Source organism: Triturus cristatus, chromosome 3_1, assembly GCF_964204655.1.
Source record: "Triturus cristatus chromosome 3_1, aTriCri1.1, whole genome shotgun sequence".
NCBI classification, from domain to species: domain Eukaryota; kingdom Metazoa; phylum Chordata; class Amphibia; order Caudata; family Salamandridae; genus Triturus; species Triturus cristatus.
The window spans coordinates 1,151,469,634-1,151,479,112 of NC_140583.1; the positions used below are offsets into that span (position 1 = coordinate 1,151,469,634).

Genomic DNA, 9,479 nt, shown 5'->3' on the forward strand with positions numbered 1-9,479 from the left:
CCAGCCTTTCCATGGCGGTTCCATGCCATGGAAAGGCTGGCCGAAGCCGGCATTGTAATCGGGCGGGTGGTGCCTGCTAGGCACTGCTGCCATAACCCTCTTCTTATCTGCTCCGCCAGGCAATCGTAACGATTGCCTGTGTCGGAAGCGTGGCAGGCTGTCTTTGCACCCGCCACGCTTGCGGAACGCATCCCCCCGCCATCCTAATGTGGCGGTGGAAATAGGCATTCAGAAGGCGGAGGGACTCCACCGCCCGGCTGGCGGTGGCGGTCCGTCCGCAGTCGTAATCAACCCCTAAGTTACTGCATCGTAAAAGCATGCAGAAGAGTTTAGATTAGATGTAAATGCTCTTTGACTAACATAGGTTCATGTTTACTAAATTGCAATGCTGTATTCTTTTAACGTGGAATAGAAATGTGGTTGTGATGACTCACATGTTATAGATAGGTTATGAACCACCCTCCTTTAAATAACAACGTGTGTGAAGAATTAATAAAACTAATGTAATTTAGATGTGTTAGACCTGGCACCATTGGCGTGGGTCTCCCTTCCATTTTTTGCCGTTGCCTCCTGTGTTTTTGCTATAGGTTTTGCTGGTCTAGATGCTTTGGGCACTGTGCTACTGCTATTCAGTGCCAAAGTGCAAGTGCTCCCTATTGTAAAGTATTGTAATGGATTAGTGACTCCATGATTGGCTTATTTTGTTTACTTGTCAGACCCTAGTACAGTGCACCGCGTGTGCCCAGGGCCTGTAAATTAAATGCTGCTGGTGGGCTTGCAGCACTGATTGTGCCACCCACCGGAGCAGCTTGTAACCTATGACTCAGGCCTTCCATCCCAGAGCCTGTGTGCAGTCTGGGGCTGCCATGTCGACTTGGCCAGTGTACACACTTGCCAGTCCCCAAACCTTCCCTTTTCTACATGTTAGGCACCCCTTAGGTAGGCTCAAGGTGTTAGGCGCCAGGCTTCGTGTACCCTGATAAAACTACATCTCCCAGAATGCAATGAAGGAGTTGCTGGTTGTGTGCTGTCCCATGCTGCTTTGAGCTAGTCATGTGACTGGGAGGTTCTTAAGCCCACAGATCCTGTATCCCAGTGCTTGGCTTTCCTTCGTCTAGAACCTTGCCCATACCTTCTCCTAGACTAACCCTTGTTTGACCTACTCTCCCGAATCTGACGTAGAGCTGCTTTGAAGAGGAATAGCTTACTGGATTTTGGCAATACGGAGCCTTCTAAAGTGGTGGCTTTGTTCTGCAGCATTGCCGGTACCCATTTAGCCTCAGTGCGAGGACGCGCCTCCATCTCCCTCCTTCCTGCCCCCACAGCGCGAGGACGCGCTGAAGCTTTCCCAGCTGTTTCTCCCTCTGCGCTGAACGTGCTGCCTGTAACCCATTGTCATAGCGCAAGGACACACTGAGCATTTTCCAGCACGGGACGCGTCCCCATTCCCTGCCTTCCCAGCGCGAAGATGCGCTGTGTCAACATTTTCAATATTGGCTTGGTGCTTTTGAACGCATTTTTGTTTTCAGAAGTTTTTGCCTAAAGCCGGTTTTCAGTAGAGAGCGTGAGGTTGCGCTTTATATATTTTGTTTTTATTGCTTCCACACGTTGTCAACAAGCACCTGGATTCCATTAGTGTACTGTTATCTTGAATTGGTACACCATGTTCCCATTATTTTGCTTCTGTTACTTTCCCTATCTTCTACCTGGAACTTGCTCTATGGGCAGACGTATGCCCCAGAATCATTTTTGATTGTCTGAGAACTGGACTGTTGAAAGACTGCCCTCCGGCAATTATTTTCCTCCTTATTTCATTTCTTCAAAGAGACCATGTTATGGAACTAAACAAGCATTGATCCAAGTAAGTCTGGGAGAGTACACAACCTGTATCCCTGGCTCTGTTCTTTTGTGTGTGTAATTTAGTAGAGAACAGCGCTGTTTATCTGTTTTCCCTTTTGCCTCCTTGTCCTTTCTTCTGTAGGGCTCCAGGGTCTATCGGGTTGGTCATTCTCCCTGCTGGTCGCGACTGAGGAATTCTCTGGTTGTCCTTCTTGGTCTCTTTGCTCCCTGGAGATATCTGTCTTACCTTGGTGTGTTAGCATTGCACGGGGTGGCGCTATCTTGCAGGAGACGAGGGGCTCACTCTTCGCTCCTGGGGAACTGGTACTTCTGCCTGGGGAATCGGTCTCCTTGCGACACAAGGTACTCCCATGGGCAGGGTGCATTGTATGTGAAAGGTAGGACATGCCCCGATATGTGTGGCATGTCCTGATAGTGAATTATTGCCAATTGTGTTTTTCACTATTTCCAGGCTACCTGTTCCCATAGGCCAAAATGGGCAGTTTGATTATAACATCTTATAATCCTAACTGACTCAGGGAATTAGGTAGAAATTCAAGTTTAGTATGCCTGAACTCAGAATGTTGAAATACATCTTTTAGTGAAGATGGATTTTACATTCTGTGTTTGAAAATACGATTTTTAGAAAGTAGGTATTTTCTTGCCTAACCATCCATCCTGCCTCTGCTAGGTTTGTGTATTTCATGTCTGGTTTGTTAGTGACCGGGCTGGGGTGGCTCCAGGAGTCAGGGTGAGTCAGCACTAGGCTGAATAGACCTATCTGAATTGGGAGTGGTGGGAGGAGTAGCACCTGGGCCTGAATAGGGCTGTGCCTGCCTTCCACAATGCTGGCTCCACCTCCTGTGGTGCGTCTGACGACCCTGGCCCACCCTGACAAAGGAAGAAGTTGTGCACTGGCAGAGTGCACCCAGAACTGGTTTTGACTAGGTACAGACACTCTCTGCCTTCAGAGACAAAGGATTTGTGTGTATAAAAAGGGCGACCCAGACCCCAGAACTTCAGATCACTTCTGGGAATCAAGACTAACCTTTGCTGAGGAGAAGAACCAGGAAGCTGAAGGAAGAGACTACCCCATGCTGTGTGCTGTTTGGGGATGGCCTGCAGTGATTGCCTCATTCCTAAAGAAAGGAGTAAAAGGACTGAGTGTGCTTTCATCATCTTGAAGAAGAATCTCCAAGGTCTTGAACTGTGCTTACCTCCTGCATGAAGTCTCAGGGATACAAGAATTCACCACCAGCTCCCTCCTGAATTCCCTTGCTGGGAATTAAAGTGCCTGCTGTTGTGCTGGGCCTTCTAAGAGACTGTGTGTCGCTGGAAGCGTGACTCAACAATGAAGAAGCGTGTTGCCACCGCAGCAGTTGTCATCGAATCGCCGAGTAAGTGTGTTACCGCTGCCGCTGTCATCATCGCATCACCAAGGCGCATTGAATCACCGGAGAAGCGTGCCGCCGCCGCTGCAGAGGTCGTCGTCGCAGAGGACGTCGTTGCATCACCGGAGAGCGTGTCGCAGGGCCTGTCGCGGCTCAGAAGTTCACCAAGTCGCCACACGGCCGTCGCACCGTAACCAAGACGCCATTTTGTCGCATCGCACCAGATCGCAGTAAGAAACCAGCGCGTCAACTCCCCACACAGTAAAGAAGCGAGCCTCAAATCCCCTGCGCAGCAGTAAGGAACCGACGCATCCACTTCCCTGAGTGTAAAGAACGGCGCATCACCTTCCCTGCGACCCTTTTGTTTGTTTTGCGTTACGCATCCCAGGTACTTTGAGAGTAAAGTGTCACATTTACAATCTAAAGTGAACTAAGCTATTTCTACCATTTTAAAGACTTGTTTTGATTACGGTATTGTGGATTTTTGTCATTTGGTCTTGTGTTAAGTCTAGTAAAGATTACTTATTTTTCTAAACTGGTGTGGTGTCCATTTGAAGTGTTTTCCCTTTATTACTGTATGTGTTCACAACTGCTTTACACACTGCCTCTGAGATGAGCCTGCCTGCTTGTGCCAAGCTACCAAGGGGGTGAGCAGGGGTTATTTTAGGAGTGTAGCCACTTACCCTGAGTAGTCGCAAGGGTCCCTGTTTGGACAAAGGTGGCAACCATTGCCAACTAGAGACCCCCAAATCACAATTGGTGGTCAGCGGTGGGGATTTGGACTTGCATTTGTGACTCATATACAGTGATTGGTTTACACTACTAGTGAGTGCAGACCATAACGCAACCACATACATTTTGGTAGAATGTTTTTTCCTTGGAACTTCTTTTCTATTTTTTGATTCTTGAGAACTGCCAGTCTTTCTACCATGAGCAAGCCAGCATCCATTGCATCTGTAGACATTGAATTGGAAGAAGAGAGGATTCATACCTACACTGTGCCAAACCTCAAGGCTCTGTGCAAGAATTTTAAAATCTCTTTGAAAGGCCTCACCAGGAAAGAGGTATACCAAAAAGCGCTGAGGGCCTGGGTAAAATCTAGGAATGCCAGTGAGCATCCCGAAGAGCCTGTGGAGGAGGCAGATAATTTAGATGGGCAGCTTGAGGGGACATTGGGCCAAACAGGGGAGAAAGTACCTTACAGGGTGGGCAGCAGTGTTTCTTCCAAGGGCCTGTCCCCAGGAGAGCTGGAGGACAGGGAGAGGGTGCATAAGTTGGAGCTATCCAAGCTCAAAATAGATGGTCAGAAGGACATAGAGAACAAGAAAATAGAAGTTGGGATGGAATTAGAAATGAAGAAGTTAGCCTTAGAGGAAAAGAAAATGCATTTTGAACATGAGAGAGTGTTGAGGGAATTGGAACTCAAAGCCAAAAGTTTAGAGGTTCCTCCCTCTGGTGGCAGCGCACCACCAGTGCCTGTAAAAGCAAGGGTCTACATCCACAAAGAAGTAGTTAAGGATTTCCACAAACATGAGGATATTGGTCAATGGTTTAGGGTGTATGAAGCTCTGCAATGTTTGCCCACCAGGTCCCTGAGAAGGATTGGGGAGCGGCGTTGTAGGGCCGCTTTGTTAGTGATGGGCGGGACACCTTGTTAGATTTGCCTACAGAGGAGCAGGTGTCCTATGCCCACATGAAGGGAACCCTAATGTCCAGATATGGTTTGACCCCAGAGTTGTACATACAACGGTTTAGGAATTGCAAGAAACTGGAGTCTACCACATGGGTGGAATATGTGTCTTTCTTTTGCAGAGCATTGGATGGTTAGGTAAAAGGTAACAAAGTGGATAACTTTGAGACGCTCTATGATTTGTTTGCATGAGAGCACTTGTCCAATAATTGTTTTCCAGAGCTACGCCAGCACCTGATTGATAGTAGCTGACTAATCCTAGGAAGCTTGCTGAGGAAGTGGACGGCTGTGTGAGCACCCGGGCCCACAAGGGTCATGTGTGAGACTGCGCCAAAGGTGGGCAGGGTCCCCAGCAGAGGAGTCAGGGTGACAAGGGTAAACAGAGGGAGTTCCAGAAAGGGCCCCAAAGTAATCCCCAAGGGAACCAAGGGAAGGGTTCCCAGCCTCCCCTGAGAAGAAGGCAGGGGCCCGACAGATAAGCCTGTTCACAGGGGGCCCAAGACCTGTTTTAAGTGTGGTCAAGTGGGCCACTGCTCTTATGATACTAGATGTCCCCTATATGGGAAAACCACACCCATGAGTGCACCGCCCGGCAGATGGCTAGTGTAACCCTGGGGAGGAAATGGGTGCCCAAGGTGGGTAGGGTCCCGCAGAGATGTCCCTTGTCTCTTTAGGAGACTGTGAGGTGGTCCCCAGGACCCAGCTGCCTGATAACACTAAAAAGTACATGCATTGGGTGACCATCAATGGCCATAGAGTGGAGGCTCTTAGAAACACCAGAACAGTGTGACAGCTGTCAGTTGTCGGCTGGTGTCTGAAGAGCAGGTGGTCCCTGATGCATTTAACCCAGTTGTTGCCGCTGACAACACAGAGAGCCACTGCAAGGTGGCTCAGGTTCCCTTCGAGTGGGGGAGGGGGGCGGTCTCTGGTACTCTTCAAGTAGCTGTGAGGCAAGCCATGCCTGTTGGCTGTCAGTTGGGTAACGATTTGGAGAGCTCCCATTGGGCTAAGGTGGAGCGAAGTGCTCATTTGAAGATGTTGGGTCTGCCTGAGTGGGCGTGTGTGACCAGCCGGTCAATGACAGCCAGTAAGGGTGTTCAAGAGGGCCTGGAGCCTGAGAGAGTGGCCCAGGTACCTGCCTTAAAGATAAGAGGTAGGGGACACGGGAATCCAGCCCCTGAAGTTCCCACTGTCCAGGAGGAGGCAGACCTTGAGGGGGATGCCCTGGAACCAACAGGGGAACAAGTTGCTGAACTGGGAGACCTGCCTGAGCTGACCCATTTGCAGCAAGAAGGAGGTTCCTCCAGGAGCAGAAAAAGTGCCCTTCTCTTGTGGTTTTGCGGCAACAGGCCACAAACCAGGCAGCAGGTGATCAGTCTGGATCACAATGGATCTACTGGGAAAATGGTCTCCTGTATACTGAGCCTAAGGTAGCTGAGCCTGGGTCAGCCAGTGTGCTGGTGGTACCCCAGCGCTTCAGAGCCTTCCTACTGGGGCTGGCTCATGATGTGTCTTTAGCAGGACATTTGGGGCAGGACAAGACCTTTGAACGGCTTGTCACCCATTTTTATTGGCCCCAGATGTGCAAGAGTTCAGACACTCATTGAAGGACCTGCCAGACTTGCAGGCAAGTGGAAAGAGTGGGGGGAAGCACAAGGCTCCTCTCCAGCCATTCCCTGTGGTCAGCACCCCCTTTGAAAGGGTGGGCATTGACATTGTGGGGCCTCTGGATCCCAAGACAGCCATGGGCAACAGGTTCATCGTGGTCTTGGTGGACCTTGCTACGCGGTACCCGGAATCCATCCCTCTCCGGTCGGTGACGGCCCCCGTGGTGGGTCGGGCGTTGATGGGGATGTTCTCCCATGTGGGGTTCCACAGAGAGGTGTTGTCAGACCGTGGTACAAATTTCATTTCCAAGTATATGAAGTCCCTGTGGCAGGAGTGTGGTGTAACGTACAAGTTCACCACTCCTTACCACCGCCAAGATAATGGGCTGGTTGGGAGATTCAACCAGACCCTTAAAGGCATGATTATGGTCCTCTTGCCATGCCTTCTCTTTACTTACCAAGAGGTGCCACAGAAATCCCTAGGGTTCAGCCCCTTTGAACTTCTCTATGGACACCCGGTAAGAGGACCTCTGAGTTTGGTAAATGAAGGCTGGGAGGAAGCTCCCAGGAAACCTCCCCAGGATGTATATAGCTACATGCCGGCCTTCAGAAACCAAACCCGGCGTTTCAGGCAACTCGCTCAGGCGAATCTGGAAGCCAGCCAAGAGGAGATGAAGTGGTGGTACAATCAGAATGCCACTCTGATTGAGCTTTAGCCTGGTGAGAAAGTATGGGTCATGGCCCCAGTGGAGCCCTGTGCGTTCCAAGATAAGTGGACCGGACCCTTTGAGGTGGTGGAGCGCAAGAGTGATGTCACCTACTTGGTGGACTTGCGGTCTCCTAGGAACTCTTTGCGGGTCCATGTAAACCGCCTGAAGCCCCACTTGGAGAGGTCCGAAGTGGGCATGCTGCTAGCCACAAATGCTGGAATGGAGGAGGAAACTGAGCCTCTTCCTGACCTCCTGTGTGTCAAGGAGCAAGATGGGTCAGTGGAGGGTGTGAACCTCTCTAACTCCCTGACCCATGAGCAACAGAATTGTCGTCAACTGTTGGGAGAGTTTCCTGACCTGTTCTCCCTGACCCCTAGTGTAACTGATTGGTGCGTGTTAGAAATGGGGGTCTGGTTGTCAGTGGATGGCCACTATCCAAGCAGGGACCCTTCTTTCTAAGTCAGAGTGAAGGGCTGCACCCTTTTGACAACCCCTGCTCCACCCTGTGGTAACGTAGCACGAGCAGTTAGGCTAATCTCGGAGGCAGTGCGTTAAGCATCTATGACCATAGACAGTGAGGAACACTACAAAGGGACACAACACTGGTAGGTATCAAAAAATAGTTATCTTTACTTATCACAAGACCTAATAACGAGGAAGCCACAATATTGTACAAAAATATTACTCTCTTGATGCTGCAAAAATAGTTCAAATGGGGAATGCGAAGTTCAGCTCAGGGCGGTGGTCTCTGCGACCCTTTTACTCCCAGTTCCTGGATGTTGGTGTCAATAACCCACAAAATGCCGCTACAGTGTGATAGCGATGTTTTTCCTCACGCTCATGGACACAGCGGCTCGCAACCGGACCTTAGCGATGGTTTCGAGGCCCGCAAACATGCGGGGCGATGATTTGATCAGCGAGCCCTCAGCGGCAGCCGTGCGACGGATTTCTTGACGCTCCTCGGCTGCGGCGGCTCGCTAACAGGCCTTAGCGATGATTTCGGGGCCCGCAAAGGTGCAGGGCGATGACTTGATCAGCAAACGCTCAGCGACAGCCGTGCGACGGATTTCTTGACGCTCCTCGGCTGCAGCGGCTGGCTAATGGGCTTTAGCGATGAAATGAAGTCTACTGGGCCTGAGACTTCAGTCAGGAGGCTAGTTCTCTCTCTAGTTTATTTAAGCGAAAAAAGAAAGGGTTTGGGGCAAAGCACAATTGCACCTATCCCTAGTAGAGTTTTATATAAATATGGTGCTAGTGACCGGAGATCCAAAACCCCTAAATCTCCTGAAGCTAAACGCTTCAAATAACCATAAACACAATCCAATGGTCCAGCACCCAAAATGCAATTCAAGTATTAAACATTGTTATGACACAAGTAATTGTCAACAGGTTATCTTCCATAAGAAAACATGGACTTTCAGCAGAGTTGGTTTTTTCTTCGATCCTTTATTCAGAAATTTCTTTCAAACATGTTAAAACAGACCATAGCCAACGCGTTTCATCCTCGCGGACTTCTTCAGGGCTATAAACAATACATATATATTTATAAAATTAATATACATTATTTACAAAAAATTATTTTTATAATACACTTTATACACTACAAACAGTCATTACATCTTGTTTTATAAAATAAGCAAACCATGTTGTTTCGAGTTTCTTAATTCTTTCTAACAAAGCAATAATTCAACAATTCTTTTAACATGTAAAATAAGGCAAAAAGGCTTCTAATATAGCTCCTTCTTTCGCCCATTCTTATTCGTCTTATATAGGATCTTGATCACTCTGCTGATTTCAATGTTAAAAAGGAACAGTTTTATACTACATTCCTAAGGCATATCATTTTCTTACATTTATGTATATTTTTTGCATGAATATTTTTAGTCATACTGGAACATCACAAAACCTTTAGCCATTAACACAGTAGTATCAATTCCATATCGCTTACCATTAGTTAGTGACTTTATTTTTCTGTGGTCTGTGCTCTACCGATTAAAATTGCAGAATTCTTTCTTTATGGTCTTTTTGTGTACTCTTACGATATCTATCAAAAAAATCATTTTTTTTTTTAGAGCACAACACATATATGGCTTGAGTGACATATTGTCATCCTCATGGATATTTGGTAAAGTTCACTATCCGTACCTGAGGGGGAGTTATGGCGATTAGATGCTTCGTATTCTTTATTTTCACAGTTCGTTAAATTATTCAATATCAGCCATCCCTCAATCAGTAGTTATCT

General features: G+C 48.3%; 1 long non-coding RNA gene across 1 annotated transcript; it reads right to left on the reverse strand.

Moving 5' to 3' along the window:
* Window positions 1-8,666: 8,666 nt before the first annotated feature.
* LOC146861653 (uncharacterized) lies at window positions 8,667-9,479 on the reverse strand. Its single transcript, XR_014979293.1, has 3 exons — window positions 9,383-9,479; window positions 9,186-9,281; window positions 8,667-8,759 (listed from the first exon to the last, which is right to left on the reverse strand). It is a non-coding gene; the product is annotated as an uncharacterized LOC146861653 (long non-coding RNA).